Source organism: Drosophila takahashii, unplaced genomic scaffold (assembly GCF_030179915.1).
Source record: "Drosophila takahashii strain IR98-3 E-12201 unplaced genomic scaffold, DtakHiC1v2 scaffold_70, whole genome shotgun sequence".
In the NCBI taxonomy this organism is placed as follows: domain Eukaryota; kingdom Metazoa; phylum Arthropoda; class Insecta; order Diptera; family Drosophilidae; genus Drosophila; species Drosophila takahashii.
The window spans coordinates 5,482-32,731 of NW_027221749.1; the positions used below are offsets into that span (position 1 = coordinate 5,482).

The window sequence follows — 27,250 nt, forward strand, 5'->3', positions numbered from 1 at the left end:
TGGTTCTAGCACAGTACACTTTTGTTTCGGCTGACCCTTGATACCTAAAGTGAAACACTTATTGGCATTTAGGGTGAGACCAACAGATGCAAGATAGCAAACTGTCTTGTCCAACAACGTTTGAAGCCCCTTACGGGTTTCCGCAAATAGTACCAAATCGTCTGCAAACGCGGCCGCGTTTGTCATGGCAGTTCCGACCTTGGTACCAATTTCGTTGGGAAAGGCTCTAAGTAACTGATCAATGACCAGATTAAATAGAATTGGAGACAAAGGGTCACCCTGCTTTACACCTCTCGCAGGGACGAATTCCTCTGAACACCAACCTTCTCCGCAGAGACTAGTACCTCCAACCTCGTACGAATTCTGTACGTAGTCGACAAATTCCTTTGGCGCGCCGTAAGCTTTTAGGGTGTTATAAATAGATGCATGAGACAAAGAGTCAAATGCCTTGCTAATATCCAGATTGGCTATGTAGCAAGATCTATAGCTTTTATGGGCGTTCCTCAAGACTAAGTCGACTATCGTCGCATTATCGGCGCATCCATCTGTTGGTAAGAAGCCCCGCTGACGCGGGTCCCAATTGACTGATGAACTCAACCGGGTTGCTAATATGGCATTTAGTTGTCTTACCAAGACTGAAGGCACCGATATTGGACGAAAGTCTTGCGGTCTGTCAGCCGTCCCCGTCTTCGGAATGAAGATGGTTCTGGCCTGTCGGATAAAGTGAGGTAATTTTCCGCACCATAGAATTAGGTTCATTATGCGAAGCATAACGCCTGACGGCACCTCCTTAGCAGATTTTGGAGTTATTCCGTCAGGCCCCGGAGAGCTAGATAATTTAACTCTTGACGCCCTAAGATCGCGCACTGTAATTGCGGACCATACCCTCTCAAGCGAGTGATCCGTATAGGTCACTATATTTCCGCAAGAGCTTGGGCTAGGCTGAGTCATTATCTCCCTCCAATAGGGTTCCATGTATTCTCGGGTTGGAATTACCGACTCATCAGCTTCCTCGAGCAAGGACTTAATGCACCTCCCTTTATGCTTATCCCAGTTACGCTGAACACAAGCGTACTGTTGCCTTCTGCGCTCTCTCCTACTCCGAGGCCGCCGTGTCGGCCTCGTCAGCGTACGTCGTGCACCCTGTACCGGAAAAATTCCCTGGAGATAGACTGATAAGCATTGGAGAGTGGTTTCCTTCCCGTCGAACTCCGCCCTATCAATGATAGTTTGAAGTTCTTGGGCTCTCCATTTGGGATGACAAACTACGGGGCTATACCCACGCAGCGTCCGCAAGATTTCGCTGTTCGACAGTTCTGTTTGTGAATTGATTGGGGATGTTTCCGATATTGATACTTGTTGGTTTTGCTCACTATTACTAGGGCGGCGCCGTATGGTTAGACTTGCAACTTCTGGGACGAGAGCAGATTGCCCCCTTATCTGCTCGATTTTCTCCTTATATTCGTCCCTCTGTCTCAGCTTTTTGATCGCCTCGACGCTACGGTTCGTGAAAGTTACCGCTAGTTGCTTGTTCATGTGTTTAATACCATTTGCCGTGAGCTCAACCTCCTTTCCTTAAGAGAGTCATAGTTACTCCCGCCGTTGACCCGCGCTTACTTGAATTTCTTCACTTTGACATTCAGAGCACTGGGCAGAAATCACATTGTGTCAACACCCGCTAGGGCCATCACAATGCTTTGTTTTAATTAGACAGTCGGATTCCCCAAGTCCGTGCCAGTTCTGAATTGATTGTTAATTGATAATCGTTATAATTAATAAGAACTAATTGGTTTGACCCAATTAGTATTCTTAAAAATTTTAGCAAGAAAGTTCCACAATTGGCTACGTAACTAACTATCCGGGGAACAAGTAACTAACATAAATGCTAGAAACTCTATTTACCCAGAACGAGCACATAAACCATGTTATTGTTTCCCAATCAAGCCCGACTATCTCAATCTTCAGAGCCAATCCTTATCCCGAAGTTACGGATCTAATTTGCCGACTTCCCTTACCTACATTATTCTATCGTCTAGAGACTCTTCACCTTGGAGACCAGCTGCGGATATTGGTACGGCCTGTTGAGAAGTTTGCGTGTCCCCACCATAAATTTTCAAGGTCCGAGGAGAAAATATCGACACAACAGTATATGTCATGCTCTTCTAGCCCATCTACCATATCTCTCTGCGAAAGACTTCCATGGTAGTACGGCTATAAAACAGAAAAGAAAACTCTTCCGATATCTCTCGACGGCTTCTTTATGGTCGTTCCTGTTGCCAGGATGAGCACGAGGCCCATATTTAATAACAAACGGATACTCAACAGGTTACGGAATTGGAACCGTATTCCCTTTCGTTCAAAATTATTCAAGTATATTATATTAGCTTGATTTGTATATATTGCGTTTTTGGTTTTACTTGAAAATTTTCGGCTTTCGCCTTGAACTTAGGACCGACTAACTCGTGATCAACCACTGTTCACACGAAACCCTTCTCCACTTCAGTCCTCCAAGGTCTCATTCGATTATTTGCTACTACCACCAAGATCTGTACCAATGGCAGCTCCATGCAGGCTTACGCCAAACACTTCTACGCATACCATTGTACCTTCCTACTCACTAAAGTTTCAAAATTTATATCACAAGTAATATAAATCATCTACTTTAGCGGTAATGTATAGGTATACAACTTAAGCGCCATCCATTTTAAGGGCTAGTTGCTTCGGCAGGTGAGTTGTTACACACTCCTTAGCGGATTTCGACTTCCATGATCACCGTCCTGCTGTTTTAAGCAACCAACGCCTTTCATGGTATCTGCATGAGTTGTTAATTTGGGCACCGTAACATTACGTTTGGTTCATCCCACAGCGCCAGTTCTGCTTACCAAAAGTGGCCCACTGGGCACATTATATCATAACCTTAAACTTCATATCAAGAAAGTTAAGGTTCTTACCCATTTAAAGTTTGAGAATAGGTTAAGATCGTTTCGACCCTAAGGCCTCTAATCATTCGCTTTACCAGATAAGATTATTTTATATAATATTAAAATGCACCAGCTATCCTGAGGGAAACTTCGGAAGGAACCAGCTACTAGATGGTTCGATTGGTCTTTCGCCCCTATACTCAATTCTGACAATCGATTTGCACGTCAGAACTGTTTCGGTCTTCCATCAGGGTTTCCCCTGACTTCAACCTGATCAAGTATAGTTCACCATCTTTCGGGTCACAGCATATATGCTCAAGGTACGTTCCAGTTAGAGGCATAAATAATATAAATATCATTATACATAACTATATAGAACGCCCCGGGATTGTGTTAATTAGCTATAAATAGTTAAAAAACTAATCCCATTATTAGTCAAGTTAATTACGCTATTAGGTTTATATCCCAATAACTTGCACATATGTTAGACTCCTTGGTCCGTGTTTCAAGACGGGTCCCGAAGGTATCCTGAATCTTTCGCATTGTTAATCCTACAAGTGCATATAATAAACACAAAAATCAATGATAATCATGCCATTATATAATTCCGAAAAATTAACGCACTGTATTCATATAAATCTATCAGCACTTTATCAAATTAATAACATTTATTCTGTGTTAAAATGCAAGCAATTTAATTTGAATAAACTATAAGTTATATTTTATGATAAATTTGGTATGCTAATAGATTACAATGTCCTTATATGGAAAAAATGCACACTATTATCATAATATTGTTTAAATATTACAATTTTAATGATGAATTTTCCATAACGGATATTCAGGTTCATCGGGCTTAACCTCTAAGCAGTTTCACGTACTGTTTAACTCTCTATTCAGAGTTCTTTTCAACTTTCCCTCACGGTACTTGTTTACTATCGGTCTCATGGTTATATTTAGTTTTAGATGGAGTTTACCACCCACTTAGTGCTGCACTATCAAGCAACACGACTCTTTGGAAACATCATCTAGTAATCATTAACGTTATACGGGCCTGGCACCCTCTATGGGTAAATGGCCTCATTTAAGAAGGACTTAAATCGTTAATTTCTCATACTAGAATATTGACGCTCCATACACTGCATCTCACATTTGCCATATAGACAAAGTGACTTAGTGCTGAACTGATTTCTTTTCGCTCGCCGCTACTAAGAAAATCCTTGTTAGTTTCTTTTCCTCCCCTAATTAATATGCTTAAATTCAGGGGGTAGTCCCATATGAGTTGAGGTTGTATATAACTTTTATTTGCAATTAATTCTTTATATATAATGATAAAACATTTTATTAAATTCGTTTAAAGCTGACGTATATATATATTAATGGCATTTATTTGTAACGAATTAACGAAGAATAATAATATTGTCAACGTTTTTCATATTTCAAATCATTAATAAGAGACAATTTTAGATAATATTTTATGCTAGACATTTCTCAGTATTATTTGATTGAAAAAGAAAATATTCCTCTTCGTTTTTCTCAAAGTTTAATTACTATTGTGAGATAATGTTGTTCATATATTTGTTAATATTATGAATAAAATAATTAAATTATTTTTATCCAATAATATACCATATGCTTATAAAATTTTATTATAAAATTTGTATAAACAACTTAATTAGCATAGTCTTACAACCCTCAACCATATGTAGTCCAAGCAGCACTATAAAATTAATTAAAGTACATAACAGCATGGACTGCGATATGCGTTCAAAATGTCGATGTTCATGTGTCCTGCAGTTCACACGATGACGCACAGTTTGCTGCGTTCTTCATCGACCCATGAGCCGAGTGATCCACCGCTTAGAGTTTTATAATATTGGTTTTAAATTTGGTCAAATATGTTTTTATTGAAAGAAATTAAAAATACACCATTTTACTGGCATATATCAATTCCTTCAATAAATGTATTTATATACCTAAAATAAATGCTGCGAAATGTCTTAGTTTTATATAAACAATATATATCAAAGTATTATTTGTAATGGCATTTGTTTGTTAATATATATTGATAATTTTATATAAAACATTAACCTGAAACCAGGTACAACATTGTATATTTTAGGTTGTTGCATTATCCAATGTATGATCATCATCAAATTAGTTGGCCAATACATCTCGCAACGCGTGTATATTATGGTCCATATACACACAAAAGTTTATAATAAATATATAAAATATATTTTATTATATTAATAATTCGATTTGCTTGTTCGAATTTTATGTTTGTTTCTATTTAATTTATTTGTAATAATATTATATTATTACAATATTTCGATTTGCTTGTTCGAAATTTATTTGATCTTTTACTTTTAAGATCATATTTTTGGTATAATTATTATTATAATTATTATGTATATATATATATATATTGGTAATTTGTATTAAATTTGTATTAACAAATTTTTTTATTAACGGTAAGGATATTATACAATAATGATCCTTCCGCAGGTTCACCTACGGAAACCTTGTTACGACTTTTACTTCCTCTAAATAATCAAGTTCGGTCAACTTTTGCGAAACAACCGTAACACACAAGGCGTCACAGTGATCACGTCCGGAGACCTCACTAAATAATTCAATCGGTAGTAGCGACGGGCGGTATGTACAAAGGGCAGGGACGTAATCAATGCGAGTTAATGACTCACACTTACTGGGAATTCCAAGTTCATGTGAACAGTTTCAGTTCACAATCCCAAGCATGAAAGTGGTTCAGCGGTTTACCCGGACCTCTCGGTCTAGGAAATACACGTTGATACTTTCATTGTAGCGCGCGTGCAGCCCAGGACATCTAAGGGCATCACAGACCTGTTATTGCTCAATCTCATTATTGCTAGACGCAATTTGTCCATTTAAGAAGCTAGTGTCCTTATAATGGGACAAACCAACAGGTACGGCTCCACTTATATAAACACATTCAAACACAATAAACATTTTACTGCCACCATGAATGAAGGCTATATAAGCTTCAACACCATAATCCTGAAGATATCTATTTAATATATTTGAGTCTCGTTCGTTATCGGAATTAACCAGACAAATCACTCCACGAACTAAGAACGGCCATGCACCACCACCCATAGATTCGAGAAAGAGCTATCAATCTGTCTTACACACTTATGTTCGGACCTGGTAAGTTTTCCCGTGTTGAGTCAAATTAAGCCGCAGGCTCCACTCCTGGTGGTGCCCTTCCGTCAATTCCTTTAAGTTTCAGCTTTGCAACCATACTTCCCCCGGAGCCCAAAAGCTTTGGTTTCCCGGGAAGCGACTGAGAGAGCCATAAAAGTAGCTACACCCAATTGCTAGCTGGCATCGTTTATGGTTAGAACTAGGGCGGTATCTGATCGCCTTCGAACCTCTAACTTTCGTTCTTGATTAATGAAAACATCTTTGGCAAATGCTTTCGCTTAAGTTAGTCTTACGACGGTCCAAGAATTTCACCTCTCGCGTCGTAATACTAATGCCCCCAAACTGCTTCTATTAATCATTACCTCTTGATCTGAAAACCAATGAAAGCAGAACAGAGGTCTTATTTCATTATCCCATGCACAGAATATTCAGGCATTTGAAGCCTGCTTTAAGCACTCTAATTTGTTCAAAGTAATTGTACCGGCCCACAATAACACTCGTTTAAGAGCACTAATGCAGGTTTTTAAATAGGAGGAACATATGAAAAAATACAAGTATTTAAACACATATAAGAACTCCACCGGTAATACGCTTACATACATAAAGGTATAGTACTAACCACAATTGTAAGTTGTACTACCCGTATGAAGCACAAGTTCAACTACGAACGTTTTAACCGCAACAACTTTAATATACGCTATTGGAGCTGGAATTACCGCGGCTGCTGGCACCAGACTTGCCCTCCAATTGGTCCTTGTTAAAGGATTTAAAGTGTACTCATTCCAATTACAGGGCCTCGGATATGAGTCCTGTATTGTTATTTTTCGTCACTACCTCCCCGAGCTGGGAACGGGTAATTTACGCGCCTGCTGCCTTCCTTAGATGTGGTAGCCGTTTCTCAGGCTCCCTCTCCGGAATCGAACCCTGATTCCCCGTTACCCGTTGCAACCATGGTAGTCCTAGATACTACCATCAAAAGTTGATAGGGCAGACATTTGAAAGATCTGTCGTCGGTACAAGACCATACGATCTGCATGTTATCTAGAGTTCAACCAATATAACGATCTTGCGATCGCTTGGTTTTAGCCTAATAAAAGCACATGTCCCATAAGGTTCATGTTTTAATTGCATGTATTAGCTCTAGAATTACCACAGTTATCCAAGTAACTGTTAACGATCTAAGGAACCATAACTGATATAATGAGCCTTTTGCGGTTTCACTTTTAATTCGTGTGTACTTAGACATGCATGGCTTAATCTTTGAGACAAGCATATAACTACTGGCAGGATCAACCAGAATAATGTTTTCGTTCATATTTCATTCATATTTTTTGAATAGAAATTAGTAATATAAATATAATAGATTTTATTTCCATATTATATGTTCGGTTTTTCTTAAATATTGATTTTAATTCAATATTTTTTTTTTGCTTTGTGAAATAATTCTATTTTAATTCGAATACGGCCATTTTTATATGGCATTCGTATACGTTCTTTAATTTTTACTTGTTTCGCCACTAATATAACAAGTTTATAATTGATGTTAAAGAAAAAGTACAACTTTTTTATAACACAATTTTCAATATATATTGTTCTTTCTATAAGTTTTTATTATATTATATATACATATTTCATTCTAAAATATCATTTTTGTTCAACATACATAATTATTGTATCCACACATGTACAATTTTTGTTTAACCAATATAAATATTGAGTTAAATCATTTGCATTTTGATGATAAATTTAAAATTTATCTTTTCCATATAACTCTCTGGTAATATATGATATAAAACCGAGCGCATATGAAATTATTTTGATCACTAATATTGCAATTATATTTTATTATAATGCTTTTTGTAAACACATTGTACCGGCAAGCGATACTCTGTGCCCAAACGACAGGGGATATAATAATTTAATATAAATTATCATATATACCTGCCACCAAAGATTAACGATAAAAGTCGGAAACAATTTGTTATTCTATATATAATAGAAACTTGACCTCTGTTTCACCTTATTATCATGGGTTTATAATATTAACCGCGTAGCCAAGTCTTAATTTCATTTAAGAAACAAATTTATACGGATAATATTTTGATTTTAATATATGTTGTTCTATTGATAACAAAAGTATATATTATAATATATTTTGTTCAATAGTAGATGGACTACTTACTGTACCATCCTTATTTTTTATTATTATTGATATACATTATATTGACAACAGCATATGATATTCATATGGTTTGTTCAATAATTAATTGGTGGACAACCACTGACCATCCTATAGTAGTTTTTGGCCACGACGTCTAAATATCGAAATTATTTAATTCCGTTTGCCACCCATACGATAGATATTAACTATCTATAATAATAATGTGTACGCATAAAATATTATATGTATATATATAGACCAACAGACAAGCACTTCACCCTATAGTAGTTTTTGGCCACGACGTCTATATATCGGGCATATTTAATTCTCTTTGCCACCCAACCAAAGATATTCACTTTTTTATATAAAGTATTATTTGATCATATTAATATAACCAATTATTTCTGCCATATTCATATAATTTCTTTATGAATTATTTTTTGGTCATATCCATATAATCTATATGCCGTATCCATATAATGAATACGGCATATCCATACAACTAGCCATATTTGTATGTCAATGTATATTTTATTATACATTTTTTTTCTTTATACATATAATATGGTATTTCCATATCGCTATAATTGAATTATATGTATAAGATATCATTTATATATAGCATTGCCAAAATAATATGATAAACATAAATTTTGAACAATACGGCCGGTCGGCGAGCACTGCCTCCCTATATATGTTTTTGGCCACGACGTCTAAATATTGGGTATTTTTCGTACTGCGGCCCCGGTGTATGTAAATTGGGCATATTTCGTACTGATGCCAACATATCTATATGACTCATTATTTTCTTCCATATCAATATAACTTCTTTTATTTCCATATTCAAGTAATTTCTTTATTTGCCATATCAATATAAAATATTTTTTGGTCATATTTATATAATCTATATGCCGTATCCATATAATGAATACGGCATATCCATACAACTAGCCATATTTGTATGTCAATGTATATTTTATTATACATTTTTTTTCTTTATACATATAATATGGTATTTCCATATCGCTATAATTGAATTATATGTATAAGATATCATTTATATATAGCATTGCCAAAATAATATGATAAACATAAATTTTGAACAATACGGCCGGTCGGCGAGCACTGCCTCCCTATATATGTTTTTGGCCACGACGTCTAAATATTGGGTATTTTTCGTACTGCGGCCCCGGTATATGTAAATTGGGCATATTTCGTACTGATGCCAACATATCTATATGACTCATTATTTTCTTCCATATCAATATAACTTCTTTTATTTCCATATTCAAGTAATTTCTTTATTTGCCATATCAATATAAAATATTTTTTGGTCATATTTATATAATCTATATGCCGTATCCATATAATGAATACGGCATATCCATACAACTAGCCATATTTGTATGTCAATGTATATTTTATTATACATTTTTTTTCTTTATACATATAATATGGTATTTCCATATTGCTATAATTGAATTATATGTATAAGATATCATTTATATATAGCATTGCCAAAATAATATGATAAACATAAATTTTGAACAATACGGCCGGTCGGCGAGCACTGCCTCCCTATATATGTTTTTGGCCACGACGTCTAAATATTGGGTATTTTTCGTACTGCGGCCCCGGTGTATGTAAATTGGGCATATTTCGTACTGATGCCAACATATCTATATGACTCATTATTTTCTTCCATATCAATATAACTTCTTTTATTTCCATATTCAAGTAATTTCTTTATTTGCCATATCAATATAAAATATTTTTTGGTCATATTTATATAATCTATATGCCGTATCCATATAATGAATACGGCATATCCATACAACTAGCCATATTTGTATGTCAATGTATATTTTATTATACATTTTTTTTCTTTATACATATAATATGGTATTTCCATATTGCTATAATTGAATTATATGTATAAGATATCATTTATATATAGCATTGCCAAAATAATATGATAAACATAAATTTTGAACAATACGGCCGGTCGGCGAGCACTGCCTCCCTATATATGTTTTTGGCCACGACGTCTAAATATTGGGTATTTATCGTACTGCGGCTCCGGTGTATGTAAATTGGGCATATTTCGTACTGATGCCACCATATCCATATAACTTATTTTTTGTTCTATATCTATATAATTAATTTTTTTTCCATACCTATAACTATTAAACTAATTTTTTTCCATATCCATACTTGAACTTATTATTTTTCCCATATCCATATAACTCGTTTTTTCCATATCCACACTAGAATTTAGTATTTATCCCATATCCATATAAATCATTATTTACCATATCAATATAAATAATATTTTTCCATATTCATACTAGAACTTATTATTTCTTTAATATTCATATAACTCAATATTTTTTCATATCCATACTAGAACTTATTCTTTTTCCCATATCCATACTAGAACTTATAAATTTTCCCATATTCATATAACTAATTTTTTTCATATCCATACTAGAACATTATATTTTTGCCATATCTCTACAACTCATTTTATTCCATATCCATACCAGAACTTATTATTTCTTTAATATCCATATAACTTAATATATTTCCATATCCATACCAGAACTTTTTATTTTTCCCATATCCATAGAACTAATTTTTTTCATATCCATACTAGAACCTAATTTTCTTCCTATATCCATATAACTTATTATTTACTATTACAATATAATTAATTTTTTCCATATCCATACTAGAGCTTATTATCTCTTCAATATCCATAAAACTCAATATTTTTTCATATCCATACTAGAACTGATTATTTTTCCCATATCCATACTAGAACTCAGTATTCTTCCCATATCCATACTACAACTTAGTATTTTTCCCATATGCATATAACTCATTATTTAGCATATCAATAGAACTAATTTTTTTTCCATATCCATACTAGAACTTATTATTTCTTTAATATCCATATAACTCAATATTTTTTCATATCCATACTAGAACTTATCATTTTTCCCATATTCATATAACTCATTTTTCCATATCCATACTAGAACTCTGTATTCTTTTCCATATCCATATAACTCATTTTTTTTTCATATCCATACTAGAACTTATTATTTTTCCCATATCCACATAACTCATTTTTTTCATATCCATACTAGAACTTGTTATTTTTCCCATATCCATATAACTCATTTTTTTCATATCCATACTAGAACTTAATATTATTTTCATATCCATATAACTCATGTTTGGACTTGGAATATTTTTATACACGTCACTAATAGGATGACGATTCAATCATCTATTTTAAGAGGAACATTGACTTGCATATGTCTCTTACTTGCATGTTCGGACTTAGAATATTTTTATACACGTCACTAATAGGATGACGATTCAGTTGGCTACCTTAAGAGGTACATATACTTGCATATGTCTCTTACTTGTATGTTCGGACTTAGAATATTTTTATACACGTCACTAATAGGATGACGATTCAGTTGGCTACCTTAAGAGGTACATATACTTGCATATGTCTCTTATTTGCATGTTCGGACTTAGAATATTTTTATACGCGTCACTAATAGGATGACGATTCAGTTGGCTACCTTAAGAGGTACATATACTTGCATATGTCTCTTATTTGCATGTTCGGACTTAGAATATTTGTATACGCGTCACTAATAGGATGACGATTCAGTTGGCTACCTTAAGAGGTACATATACTTGCATATGTCTCTTACTTGCATGTTCGGACTTAGAATATTTGTATACACGTCACTAATAGGATGACGATTCAGTTGGCTACCTTAAGAAGTACATATACTTGCATATGTCTCTTATTTGCATGTTCGGACTTAGAATATTTTTATACGCGTCACTAATAGGATGACGATACATATGGCTACCATTGTTAAATATATTTAAATAAAATTTATTTAAATATAATTATTATTTTATATATATATATTTTATATATATATATATTCTGACTTAAAAAAGCCAAACAAAATAAACACAATTAAATTTATGTTTATTATCGAATCATCAAGCAAAGGATAAGCTTCAGTGGATCGCAGTATGGCAGCTGCTCAACCACTTACAACACCTTGCCTGTTACAAAAGTCGTTTACAATTGATTCTAGGCTTTGTCATTGTATTAAATAATGCTTTTATATGTAACTAGCGCGGCATCAGGTGATCGAAGATCCTCCCAATTTACTATGTTACAAATTACATTGGCATCACATCCATTGTCGTTTATAAAGTAAATTATAAACTTTAAATGGTTTAGAAGCCATACAATGCAAATTGCCCCTTATTTATCATTGCAGTCCAGCACGGATACGACCTTAGAGGCGTTCAGGCATAATCCAACGGACGTAGCGTCATACCACTGTTCGCTCGAACAAGTATTGTGCCATTGGTCCGTACCTGCGGTTCCTCTCGTACTACGCAGGAATGCTGTCGCAACAACGTTTTGTCATTAGTAGGGTAAAACTAACCTGTCTCACGACGGTCTAAACCCAGCTCACGTTCCCTTGCATGGGTGAACAATCCAACGCTTGGTGAATTTTGCTTCACAATGATAGGAAGAGCCGACATCGAAGGATCAAAAAGCGACGTCGCTATGAACGCTTGGCCGCCACAAGCCAGTTATCCCTATGGTAACTTTTCTGACACCTCTTGTTAAAAACTCTTTAAACCAAAAGGATCGATAGGCCGAGCTTTTGCTGTCCCTGTGTGTACTGAACACCGAGATCAAGTCAGCATTTGCCCTTTTGCTCTATGTGTGGTTTCTGTCCGCACTGAGCTGGCCTTGGGACACCTCCGTTATTATTTGAGAGATGTACCGCCCCAGTCAAACTCCCTACCTGGCAATGTCCTTGAATTGGATCATACCTGAGTAATTGGAGTTATACCAAATTTTCAAATCAAAAATACATAAATGCACCGTTTTATTAAAGAATTTGTTTGCGATTATATAACAAACTCGTGATACTTTGATCAAGAAGCTTGCATCAAAACCCAATACCATAAGATATAATAAATATATCCGTATAATGGCTAGGAAATGATACACGTTCCATTTAATCAAGTAAGTAAGGAAACAATAAGAGTAGTGGTATTTCATTGACGATACCAAACCGAAGTCTAATATCTCCCACTTATTCTACACCTCTTATGTCTCCTTACACTGCCAGATTAGAGTCAAGCTCAAAAGGGTCTTCTTTCCCCGCTAATTATTCCAAGCCCGTTCCCTTGGCTGTGGTTTCGCTAGATAGTAGATAGGGACAGTGTGTGTGAATCGGATCCCTCCGCTCTTATTTAACGTGGCATGTTCCACACTGAAGGGATTACAACCACGGCACTCTTATACACCCACAAGTGAGTGTATAGTGCAATGTGTCTAGGTTAAGCGCCAGACCAACGCCCCGGACTAGAAGCTATAGCTATGTACATAGCAACCACCCCGGTAGCAATTCGAATGCTTACTTGTCGGGCAAGCATTCCCCCTTGCTGAGGAGCGGGATCTATCTAAATCCCTACTGATCTTTGGGTCACAGCACCCGAGTTGTATGACGCAACTCCACGTCGAACCCGAAGGCTCTACCCGCATATGGGTGTCAACCACAGCCACCACGATACTCCCACATGGGGGCCGACCTCAATGAGCAGCCTTGGACAGCTGCTCAACCCGTGGTACCGAAATTACAGGATCGGTAGGCCTCACCCCTTAAGCTCCGACAAGCTCGGATAGGGCACCCATGTCATATTAGTCGCCTCCTACGACAAGCTATGACAAGCTGTGGTAGTATTCTTCGCCGCTAGCCACACAGCAGAGTAAATGGACTAAAAGTCCCTTCTCCTGCGGAACGCCTCATCAGCAAACACATTGAGTCGTCGAGTCCTGTCCTCATCCTCCAGAATCCTTCCAAACGTTCGGTTTTCGCCATTTCGCTGCACTCCAAGTCCATCGAGGTCGCGCAAATCTGCATAGAGGGGGCAGTCACACAAGACGTGCTGCCAATCCTCAAATGGATCGCCACATGAGCATGCGGCAGAGTCCGAGAGCGTTCTGCTATACAGAAATGCGTTCAACGATCCGTGTCCTGTGATTAAAAATCCGGTGCGCATCGGGAATCCAAAGTGTGGATTCCGAAAGGCAAAAGTCACATCTGAAATGAACTTGTAGGTCACCCGTCCGGATGCATCTACGTCATCCCATCTGTCTTGCCATCTGTGCAGTAGGCACTGCTCCATACGCACCATCTTCTCTTCCCAGTTTAGACCAGTGAGGTCTTGACTATACAGCAGATCGTAATCTTCCAACGGGTATCCACGCTTAAGCTTGTATTTAACTGCCATTTGCATAGCAGCCAAATCAAACGGGGGAACGCCAGCAAGAACCTGCAGTGCCACAGTGGACACTGTTCGGCATACCGGAAGGCATCCAAGAAGGATAAGCCTCTGGCAGGCAATGAGGTGCTCTCTGGCCACTTCTTGCCGCGTCGTAGTGACATACCATACCGAGGCACCAAACAGTGCACAGGGCACCATGAGTCCGGCATAAATGGTCCGCCTGGCTCGAGGACTGAGGCCCCAGTCTGCTCGAAGCACACGCGCCAATGCTGCAACGACTCCAGTCATACGCTGTCGGAGATTTCTGACGTGCTCGAGGAATTTCAAGCCTTCGCTGACTGTGATGCCAAGGTACCGGCAGCTGCTAACATACGGTAAGTTTGCTCCAGCAAATTTTACCGCAGGTGTGCGTCGAAGCACTCCATTCGGGCCACGAGCGAGTAGCTTTCTTGGTTCCTTTAGCAGCATAATAACCGTCTTGCTGGTGGAAACGGCAACGCCGACTTCCATCCCCCACGTTTCAACGATGGACATTAGTTGCGCTCCTTTTGTCTCCAGCGCGAGCCGGGAGTTTCCCTCGACGAGAAGCAGCAGATCATCCGCGTACGCACTCAGTGTGCAGTACGACTCAAGGCGTCGTAGCAGTACATCCATCAGCAGGTCCCAAATAAATGGGCCGCTGATTGACCCCTGCGGACAACCTCTAGTTACCGGGACATTAACGGTCTCGTAACTGCTTCGGATTTCTGCGCTCCTGCCGGAGAAGAAGCTCTGCCACAAGCTCATCTCTCGGCATCCCAACTCGGCCAATCGGCGCAGTGCAGCACTCCACTCCACGTTGTCGAAGGCTCCCTTGAAGTCCACGAAAATGCCGAGCACGTATCTCGCCGGGCTGGCGTGAACACTGCTCTTCACGTGCATCCAAGCATCCTCCACACAACGTCCTTGACGAAAACCGAACTGCCATCTGCAGCCTTCCGGAAGAACTTCTCTCACACGATCAACCATTATGGCCTCTAGCACCTTACCGAAGACCGGAAGTAGGCAAATTCCGCGGTACGACGATGGCTCACACCTGTCCTTGTCGGGTCCCTTGAGCAGAGCCACAACACGTGGGCATTTCCACTCTGCAGGGAAGTACCCCGACCGGATGCAGTTGGAATATATCGCCGTTAGGTGCTGAGGTATGGCGCGCCACACAGCCTTGCAAATCGTTCCGTTGATGCCGTCCATGCCAGGCGAGCGTTTGCTCTTCAACCTGGCGACACAAGCACCAACCTCAGAAACTTCCAGTGGCGGTGGGAGTTCCTCCGCTATGGCAATCGGTGCATCGGACTCCGCAACCGGAAAGAAGTTGCGGAGGAGCACACGCGCACAGTCACCCCAATTGGTGACCAGCTCGCCATTAACGCGAAGGCACCCAATCTCCGTCCGTTTCTTGCGACCTCGGCACATCTTGTAGACGCGCCCCCAGGGATCGTGTGAATTTTCTCCCACGAAGCGTCTCCAGCTGTCCTCCTTTGTCCTCAGGATGAGCTTCTTGTAGGCGGCTGAGGTACGTCTCAGCTCGACCACAATTAGCTCGGCCACGTCATCGTGACGACGACGTCTGGCATCCTGAAGACGGCGCCTAAGTCTCCTGACATCGCGGCGCATCGCGCTTAGGTCAGCGGTCCACCAACCTGGTCTGGATCTCGGCGATCCTGCCGTCCTCCTACCCAAAACAAGATCGCACACTTCGTGGACGATCCTGCGAAGGGTAGAGACTTGTTGGTCCAGCGGCGATTCTGAGAAGTCTTCCGGAAGTTCGGCTGCCCTACTCACCATTTCCTGCTCGAACAACCGCCAACGTGCATTGGAGAAGTTCCAGGACGGCACCGGAGCTAGGCTCTCAACGGCTGTATCGGTCGTCAAGTTGGCCACAACAGTAATGATGTTGTGGTCACTTAACTCCCAATTGTCCACTCTCCACTCATATGTGGCCAGCATAGATCCTGCAGTGTTGGCGATCGTCACGTCGATGTCGCTCCGTCCGTTCATGGACTCGAACGTATACACCGAGCTTGGCTGGTTTAGAACCGCAGCTCCCTTTTCCACAATCCACAGAGACAGCAGCTCACCCCGATTGTAGTTAGCAAGTCCCTCCGCGTTGGGAGGAAGCTTGCTAAACCACATGGGGGATGCTGCATTCGCATCAAGGCCAAGGATTGCGGGAGTTCTGCTGGCCAGCAGCAGGACCGCATCCAAGTACGTGAGGTACAAGGGTAAGTCGCCATCAAACTGGCAATATGCGGAGCATAGAAGGATTGAGCCAAATCCTCCTATAATTTTCACGCATACGCCGTAATCCGTGGTGAGGGGCTCCACTTGCATACAGATGACATCCTGGTGATTCACTAGGATGGCTGCCTTTCCTTTCCTATCGGTAAAGCTCCTGATACCTTCCGGCAGCTCATCCATCCTCCCGTTGCTCACATCGACGTAGGGCTCCTGCAACAGTGCGAACAGGCACCTGCTTTCACGCAATCGGACTCCGAGCTCGATGGTCGCAGCTCGTCCTTTGCCACAGTTTGCCTGGATGAAGCTAAACATGGTTAGTGTCTAGCATTCACCCGCGCCAGCACCGCCGCATACACAGGGCACCCAGCAGACAGCATGTGATGTGCTGACGGGTAGCCCTTGAAGCGGCAATTTCGGCAGTCCACAGGGTTGGGACAGCCCCGCGCACTGTGGCCAACCTGCCCGCACTGTCGGCACACCTTGTCCTTCTCGGACATCCTGCAGCTCGCAACCTTGTGGTCGAAACCAACACACCTGTGGCAGGCGTAGGTTCGTACCAAGGCACGGCAGTTGTAGGCAAACCATCCTATGTATGCCTTTGCTCCGTCGAGAACGTCCAAGCCCACTGGGTCGACCTCCAGCGTCACGGTCACCGTGGCGCCATTGGCCTGCGACCAGGGCTTTTCCAGACGCACAGCCTTCTTGAACTCCGCCAGTTCCATCCTGTCGGCAAAGTTGTTTTTATACAACTCCGCCATAAAGTCCTCGGGCTTGTGGGCGGTGTCCACATCCCGGATCTCTATCCTCGGCTTCAGTTGTGGGGTCCTGCTGATTTGCAGCCCAGCCTCCTGGAACTTTTTGTTGGCCATCACCTGCTTCAGCTCGCCTGAAGACGGGGTACGTATGACCGCACCACCACGTGCCAGTCCTCGCACCTCGTGCACGCGAACACCCAGCGCTGGGGCGATCTCCTTTCGCACCTTCTCAGCGAGCTGCTTCCCCGAGATATTCGGGTCCGCGCTGTGCACGACTGCCGACCAGGTCTCCCGCGGCTTACGCGGCAGTGGGACCGGTGCAGCAGAGGGCTGGGGCAGGCTTGGGTATGCAGCTGAATAAGACGGCGCGGTGGCAGCAGGAACCGGTCGCTGGGGTGGCGGCGGGAGCGTCTTAACCGACTGCTTAAAGCGGTCTTCAAGCACGGCGTTCCGAACATTCAGCGCGGAAATCAACGCCTCGTATCTCGCTGTGATACTCATCACTTCCTTGATGGCGCTCTGTGAGAGGCGGGCCGCGGAGTGCAACACAAATGCCTCCCTTATCGCCGCCAGCTCTTCAGCGACGCGGCCTGAGCCTGCTTTTACAACCTCCATGGCAAAGTCCTCCGATTTGTGAGCAACGGGCGAGGGGACAACGACCTCAGCTCCAGCGGCGGCAGCGGCGGCAGCGGCGGCAGCGGCGATCCTGGCGGCAGCAGCATCCGCGATCCTTGCGGCAGCAGATGCGGTGGCATCATTGTCAGGAGTATGGCCAGGGGCGGCAACGGGCCTACCAGCGGGTGCAGGAGGCGGCGGCATCTCGAGAGAATCAAGATCCTCCTCGACAACGGGCTCTGGGCCACCAGAGGCCCCATCCACAGCCGGCACCTTGGCTCGCGACGCATCGCGGGTCTTCCCCTGATGGCCGCGTTTCCCTCTAGGGCGACCCCTACCCCGACCTGTAGCGCTGCTACTGCGACTGCTCGCCGACTCGCTTCCGGACTCGATGGTGTCCATTGCGGACGACATCTATCGGCAACAAACAACCACCCAAAAATATAACTTAGTAAAGTAACTCACCAAATTATATTTCCAGCGATCTGGCAGCACTTAGCAATGGCACCAACCACTTAGTCCGTACACACTCCCGCTAGCACAGCTGATCGTACGAGAGAAATCCCGCACTTGTGCCTAACGCCTCTCTCCAGAGAGCACTCGCGAGAGCGCACTCTCTCAACGCACGTGGCGCAATGGAAAATTCCCAATTCGAAAAACTGCGAATTTCCACCCTTATCCTCACTTTTCAAACTCGATTCTTACACCCAGCCGTTCACCTTCACAAACCGCAAATTTTAAAACGCTTTCCAGCGCCGAAACTCGCGAATTCACCACACAAAATACCCGACTGTCAGCAGCACGACTAAAAGCACGTCCGTTCAGTTGGCTACCTTAAGAGGTACATCTATCTCTATAGATAGGGACAGTAGGAATCTCGTTAATCCATTCATGCGCGTCACTAATTAGATGACGAGGCATTTGGCTACCTTAAGAGAGTCATAGTTACTCCCGCCGTTGACCCGCGCTTACTTGAATTTCTTCACTTTGACATTCAGAGCACTGGGCAGAAATCACATTGTGTCAACACCCGCTAGGGCCATCACAATGCTTTGTTTTAATTAGACAGTCGGATTCCCCAAGTCCGTGCCAGTTCTGAATTGATTGTTAATTGATAATCGTTATAATTAATAAGAACTAATTGGTTTGACCCAATTAGTATTCTTAAAAATTTTAGCAAGAAAGTTCCACAATTGGCTACGTAACTAACTATCCGGGGAACAAGTAACTAACATAAATGCTAGAAACTCTATTTACCCAGAACGAGCACATAAACCATGTTATTGTTTCCCAATCAAGCCCGACTATCTCAATCTTCAGAGCCAATCCTTATCCCGAAGTTACGGATCTAATTTGCCGACTTCCCTTACCTACATTATTCTATCGACTAGAGACTCTTCACCTTGGAGACCAGCTGCGGATATTGGTACGGCCTGTTGAGAAGTTTGCGTGTCCCCACCATAAATTTTCAAGGTCCGAGGAGAAAATATCGACACAACAGTATATGTCATGCTCTTCTAGCCCATCTACCATATCTCTCTGCGAAAGACTTCCATGGTAGTACGGCTATAAAACAGAAAAGAAAACTCTTCCGATATCTCTCGACGGCTTCTTTATGGTCGTTCCTGTTGCCAGGATGAGCACGAGGCCCATATTTAATAACAAACGGATACTCAACAGGTTACGGAATTGGAACCGTATTCCCTTTCGTTCAAAATTATTCAAGTATATTATATTAGCTTGATTTGTATATATTGCGTTTTTGGTTTTACTTGAAAATTTTCGGCTTTCGCCTTGAACTTAGGACCGACTAACTCGTGATCAACCACTGTTCACACGAAACCCTTCTCCACTTCAGTCCTCCAAGGTCTCATTCGATTATTTGCTACTACCACCAAGATCTGTACCAATGGCAGCTCCATGCAGGCTTACGCCAAACACTTCTACGCATACCATTGTACCTTCCTACTCACTAAAGTTTCAAAATTTATATCACAAGTAATATAAATCATCTACTTTAGCGGTAATGTATAGGTATACAACTTAAGCGCCATCCATTTTAAGGGCTAGTTGCTTCGGCAGGTGAGTTGTTACACACTCCTTAGCGGATTTCGACTTCCATGATCACCGTCCTGCTGTTTTAAGCAACCAACGCCTTTCATGGTATCTGCATGAGTTGTTAATTTGGGCACCGTAACATTACGTTTGGTTCATCCCACAGCGCCAGTTCTGCTTACCAAAAGTGGCCCACTGGGCACATTATATCATAACCTTAAACTTCATATCAAGAAAGTTAAGGTTCTTACCCATTTAAAGTTTGAGAATAGGTTAAGATCGTTTCGACCCTAAGGCCTCTAATCATTCGCTTTACCAGATAAGATTATTTTATATAATATTAAAATGCACCAGCTATCCTGAGGGAAACTTCGGAAGGAACCAGCTACTAGATGGTTCGATTGGTCTTTCGCCCCTATACTCAATTCTGACAATCGATTTGCACGTCAGAACTGTTTCGGTCTTCCATCAGGGTTTCCCCTGACTTCAACCTGATCAAGTATAGTTCACCATCTTTCGGGTCACAGCATATATGCTCAAGGTACGTTCCAGTTAGAGGCATAAATAATATAAATATCATTATACATAACTATATAGAACGCCCCGGGATTGTGTTAATTAGCTATAAATAGTTAAAAAACTAATCCCATTATTAGTCAAGTTAATTACGCTATTAGGTTTATATCCCAATAACTTGCACATATGTTAGACTCCTTGGTCCGTGTTTCAAGACGGGTCCCGAAGGTATCCTGAATCTTTCGCATTGTTAATCCTACAAGTGCATATAATAAACACAAAAATCAATGATAATCATGCCATTATATAATTCCGAAAAATTAACGCACTGTATTCATATAAATCTATCAGCACTTTATCAAATTAATAACATTTATTCTGTGTTAAAATGCAAGCAATTTAATTTGAATAAACTATAAGTTATATTTTATGATAAATTTGGTATGCTAATAGATTACAATGTCCTTATATGGAAAAAATGCACACTATTATCATAATATTGTTTAAATATTACAATTTTAATGATGAATTTTCCATAACGGATATTCAGGTTCATCGGGCTTAACCTCTAAGCAGTTTCACGTACTGTTTAACTCTCTATTCAGAGTTCTTTTCAACTTTCCCTCACGGTACTTGTTTACTATCGGTCTCATGGTTATATTTAGTTTTAGATGGAGTTTACCACCCACTTAGTGCTGCACTATCAAGCAACACGACTCTTTGGAAACATCATCTAGTAATCATTAACGTTATACGGGCCTGGCACCCTCTATGGGTAAATGGCCTCATTTAAGAAGGACTTAAATCGTTAATTTCTCATACTAGAATATTGACGCTCCATACACTGCATCTCACATTTGCCATATAGACAAAGTGACTTAGTGCTGAACTGATTTCTTTTCGCTCGCCGCTACTAAGAAAATCCTTGTTAGTTTCTTTTCCTCCCCTAATTAATATGCTTAAATTCAGGGGGTAGTCCCATATGAGTTGAGGTTGTATATAACTTTTATTTGCAATTAATTCTTTATATATAATGATAAAACATTTTATTAAATTCGTTTAAAGCTGACGTATATATATATTAATGGCATTTATTTGTAACGAATTAACGAAGAATAATAATATTGTCAACGTTTTTCATATTTCAAATCATTAATAAGAGACAATTCTAGATAATATTTTATGCTAGACATTTCTCAGTATTATTTGATTGAAAAAGAAAATATTCCTCTTCGTTTTTCTCAAAGTTTAATTACTATTGTGAGATAATGTTTTTCATATATTTGTTAATATTATGAATAAAATACTTAAATTATTTTTATCCAATAATATACCATATGCTTATAAAATTTTATTATAAAATTTGTATAAACAACTTAATTAGCATAGTCTTACAACCCTCAACCATATGTAGTCCAAGCAGCACTATAAAATTAATTAAAGTACATAACAGCATGGACTGCGATATGCGTTCAAAATGTCGATGTTCATGTGTCCTGCAGTTCACACGATGACGCACAGTTTGCTGCGTTCTTCATCGACCCATGAGCCGAGTGATCCACCGCTTAGAGTTTTATAATATTGGTTTTAAATTTGGTCAAATATGTTTTTATTGAAAGAAATTAAAAATACACCATTTTACTGGCATATATCAATTCCTTCAATAAATGTATTTATATACCTAAAATAAATGCTGCGAAATGTCTTAGTTTTATATAAACAATATATATCAAAGTATTATTTGTAATGGCATTTGTTTGTTAATATATATTGATAATTTTATATAAAACATTAACCTGAAACCAGGTACAACATTGTATATTTTAGGTTGTTGCATTATCCAATGTATGATCATCATCAAATTAGTTGGCCAATACATCTCGCAACGCGTGTATATTATGGTCCATATACACACAAAAGTTTATAATAAATATATAAAATATATTTTATTATATTAATAATTCGATTTGCTTGTTCGAATTTTATGTTTGTTTCTATTTAATTTATTTGTAATAATATTATATTATTACAATATTTCGATTTGCTTGTTCGAAATTTATTTGATCATTTACTATTAAGATCAAATTTTTGGTATAATTATTATTATAATTATTATGTATATATATATATATTGGTAATTTGTATTAAATTTGTATTAACAAATTTTTTTATTAACGGTAAGGATATTATACAATAATGATCCTTCCGCAGGTTCACCTACGGAAACCTTGTTACGACTTTTACTTCCTCTAAATAATCAAGTTCGGTCAACTTTTGCGAAACAACCGTAACACACAAGGCGTCACAGTGATCACGTCCGGAGACCTCACTAAATAATTCAATCGGTAGTAGCGACGGGCGGTATGTACAAAGGGCAGGGACGTAATCAATGCGAGTTAATGACTCACACTTACTGGGAATTCCAAGTTCATGTGAACAGTTTCAGTTCACAATCCCAAGCATGAAAGTGGTTCAGCGGTTTACCCGGACCTCTCGGTCTAGGAAATACACGTTGATACTTTCATTGTAGCGCGCGTGCAGCCCAGGACATCTAAGGGCATCACAGACCTGTTATTGCTCAATCTCATTATTGCTAGACGCAATTTGTCCATTTAAGAAGCTAGTGTCCTTATAATGGGACAAACCAACAGGTACGGCTCCACTTATATAAACACATTCAAACACAATAAACATTTTACTGCCACCATGAATGAAGGCTATATAAGCTTCAACACCATAATCCTGAAGATATCTATTTAATATATTTGAGTCTCGTTCGTTATCGGAATTAACCAGACAAATCACTCCACGAACTAAGAACGGCCATGCACCACCACCCATAGATTCGAGAAAGAGCTATCAATCTGTCTTACACACTTATGTTCGGACCTGGTAAGTTTTCCCGTGTTGAGTCAAATTAAGCCGCAGGCTCCACTCCTGGTGGTGCCCTTCCGTCAATTCCTTTAAGTTTCAGCTTTGCAACCATACTTCCCCCGGAGCCCAAAAGCTTTGGTTTCCCGGGAAGCGACTGAGAGAGCCATAAAAGTAGCTACACCCAATTGCTAGCTGGCATCGTTTATGGTTAGAACTAGGGCGGTATCTGATCGCCTTCGAACCTCTAACTTTCGTTCTTGATTAATGAAAACATCTTTGGCAAATGCTTTCGCTTAAGTTAGTCTTACGACGGTCCAAGAATTTCACCTCTCGCGTCGTAATACTAATGCCCCCAAACTGCTTCTATTAATCATTACCTCTTGATCTGAAAACCAATGAAAGCAGAACAGAGGTCTTATTTCATTATCCCATGCACAGAATATTCAGGCATTTGAAGCCTGCTTTAAGCACTCTAATTTGTTCAAAGTAATTGTACCGGCCCACAATAACACTCGTTTAAGAGCACTAATGCAGGTTTTTAAATAGGAGGAACATATGAAAAAATACAAGTATTTAAACACATATAAGAACTCCACCGGTAATACGCTTACATACATAAAGGTATAGTACTAACCACAATTGTAAGTTGTACTACCCGTATGAAGCACAAGTTCAACTACGAACGTTTTAACCGCAACAACTTTAATATACGCTATTGGAGCTGGAATTACCGCGGCTGCTGGCACCAGACTTGCCCTCCAATTGGTCCTTGTTAAAGGATTTAAAGTGTACTCATTCCAATTACAGGGCCTCGGATATGAGTCCTGTATTGTTATTTTTCGTCACTACCTCCCCGAGCTGGGAGTGGGTAATTTACGCGCCTGCTGCCTTCCTTAGATGTGGTAGCCGTTTCTCAGGCTCCCTCTCCGGAATCGAACCCTGATTCCCCGTTACCCGTTGCAACCATGGTAGTCCTAGATACTACCATCAAAAGTTGATAGGGCAGACATTTGAAAGATCTGTCGTCGGTACAAGACCATACGATCTGCATGTTATCTAGAGTTCAACCAATATAACGATCTTGCGATCGCTTGGTTTTAGCCTAATAAAAGCACATGTCCCATAAGGTTCATGTTTTAATTGCATGTATTAGCTCTAGAATTACCACAGTTATCCAAGTAACTGTTAACGATCTAAGGAACCATAACTGATATAATGAGCCTTTTGCGGTTTCACTTTTAATTCGTGTGTACTTAGACATGCATGGCTTAATCTTTGAGACAAGCATATAACTACTGGCAGGATCAACCAGAATAATGTTTTCGTTCATATTTCATTCATATTTTTTGAATAGAAATTAGTAATATAAATATAATAGATTTTATTTCCATATTATATGTTCGGTTTTTCTTAAATATTGATTTTAATTCAATATTTTTTTTTTGCTTTGTGAAATAATTCTATTTTAATTCGAATACGGCCATTTTTATATGGCATTCGTATACGTTCTTTAATTTTTACTTGTTTCGCCACTAATATAACAAGTTTATAATTGATGTTAAAGAAAAAGTACAACTTTTTTATAACACAATTTTCAATATATATTGTTCTTTCTATAAGTTTTTATTATATTATATATACATATTTCATTCTAAAATATCATTTTTGTTCAACATACATAATTATTGTATCCACACATGTACAATTTTTGTTTAACCAATATAAATATTGAGTTAAATCATTTGCATTTTGATGATAAATTTAAAATTTATCTTTTCCATATAACTCTCTGGTAATATATGATATAAAACCGAGCGCATATGAAATTATTTTGATCACTAATATTGCAATTATATTTTATTATAATGCTTTTTGTAAACACATTGTACCGGCAAGCGATACTCTGTGCCCAAACGACAGGGGATATAATAATTTAATATAAATTATCATATATACCTGCCACCAAAGATTAACGATAAAAGTCGGAAACAATTTGTTATTCTATATATAATAGAAACTTGACCTCTGTTTCACCTTATTATCATGGGTTTATAATATTAACCGCGTAGCCAAGTCTTAATTTCATTTAAGAAACAAATTTATACGGATAATATTTTGATTTTAATATATGTTGTTCTATTGATAACAAAAGTATATATTATAATATATTTTGTTCAATAGTAGATGGACTACTTACTGTACCATCCTTATTTTTTATTATTATTGATATACATTATATTGACAACAGCATATGATATTCATATGGTTTGTTCAATAATTAATTGGTGGACAACCACTGACCATCCTATAGTAGTTTTTGGCCACGACGTCTAAATATCGAAATTATTTAATTCCGTTTGCCACCCATACGATAGATATTAACTATCTATAATAATAATGTGTACGCATAAAATATTATATGTATATATATAGACCAACAGACAAGCACTTCACCCTATAGTAGTTTTTGGCCACGACGTCTATATATCGGGCATATTTAATTCTCTTTGCCACCCAACCAAAGATATTCACTTTTTTATATAAAGTATTATTTGATCATATTAATATAACCAATTATTTCTGCCATATTCATATAATTTCTTTATGAATTATTTTTTGGTCATATCCATATAATCTATATGCCGTATCCATATAATGAATACGGCATATCCATACAACTAGCCATATTTGTATGTCAATGTATATTTTATTATACATTTTTTTTCTTTATACATATAATATGGTATTTCCATATCGCTATAATTGAATTATATGTATAAGATATCATTTATATATAGCATTGCCAAAATAATATGATAAACATAAATTTTGAACAATACGGCCGGTCGGCGAGCACTGCCTCCCTATATATGTTTTTGGCCACGACGTCTAAATATTGGGTATTTTTCGTACTGCGGCCCCGGTGTATGTAAATTGGGCATATTTCGTACTGATGCCAACATATCTATATGACTCATTATTTTCTTCCATATCAATATAACTTCTTTTATTTCCATATTCAAGTAATTTCTTTATTTACCATATCAATATAAAATATTTTTTGGTCATATTTATATAATCTATATGCCGTATCCATATAATGAATACGGCATATCCATACAACTAGCCATATTTGTATGTCAATGTATATTTTATTATACATTTTTTTTCTTTATACATATAATATGGTATTTCCATATCGCTATAATTGAATTATATGTATAAGATATCATTTATATATAGCATTGCCAAAATAATATGATAAACATAAATTTTGAACAATACGGCCGGTCGGCGAGCACTGCCTCCCTATATATGTTTTTGGCCACGACGTCTAAATATTGGGTATTTTTCGTACTGCGGCCCCGGTGTATGTAAATTGGGCATATTTCGTACTGATGCCAACATATCTATATGACTCATTATTTTCTTCCATATCAATATAACTTCTTTTATTTCCATATTCAAGTAATTTCTTTATTTGCCATATCAATATAAAATATTTTTTGGTCATATTTATATAATCTATATGC

At 38.9% G+C, this 27,250-nt stretch overlaps 4 non-coding genes and 1 pseudogene across 4 annotated transcripts; all 5 read right to left on the bottom strand.

Annotated features, from left to right (window-relative positions):
• Positions 1–4,610: 4,610 nt before the first annotated feature.
• On the bottom strand, positions 4,611–4,789 carry LOC138914653 (5.8S ribosomal RNA). Its single transcript, XR_011420471.1, has one exon. It is a non-coding gene; the product is annotated as a 5.8S ribosomal RNA (ribosomal RNA).
• A 623-nt stretch (positions 4,790–5,412) lies between these two features.
• On the bottom strand, positions 5,413–7,407 carry LOC138914647 (small subunit ribosomal RNA). Its single transcript, XR_011420468.1, has one exon. It is a non-coding gene; the product is annotated as a small subunit ribosomal RNA (ribosomal RNA).
• Positions 7,408–19,085: 11,678 nt separating this feature from the next.
• LOC138914652 (large subunit ribosomal RNA) lies at positions 19,086–21,839 on the bottom strand (annotated as a pseudogene).
• Positions 21,840–22,237: 398 nt separating this feature from the next.
• Positions 22,238–22,416, bottom strand: LOC138914654 (5.8S ribosomal RNA). Its single transcript, XR_011420472.1, has one exon. It is a non-coding gene; the product is annotated as a 5.8S ribosomal RNA (ribosomal RNA).
• Positions 22,417–23,037: 621 nt separating this feature from the next.
• LOC138914656 (small subunit ribosomal RNA) lies at positions 23,038–25,032 on the bottom strand. Its single transcript, XR_011420474.1, has one exon. It is a non-coding gene; the product is annotated as a small subunit ribosomal RNA (ribosomal RNA).
• Positions 25,033–27,250: the final 2,218 nt, after the last annotated feature.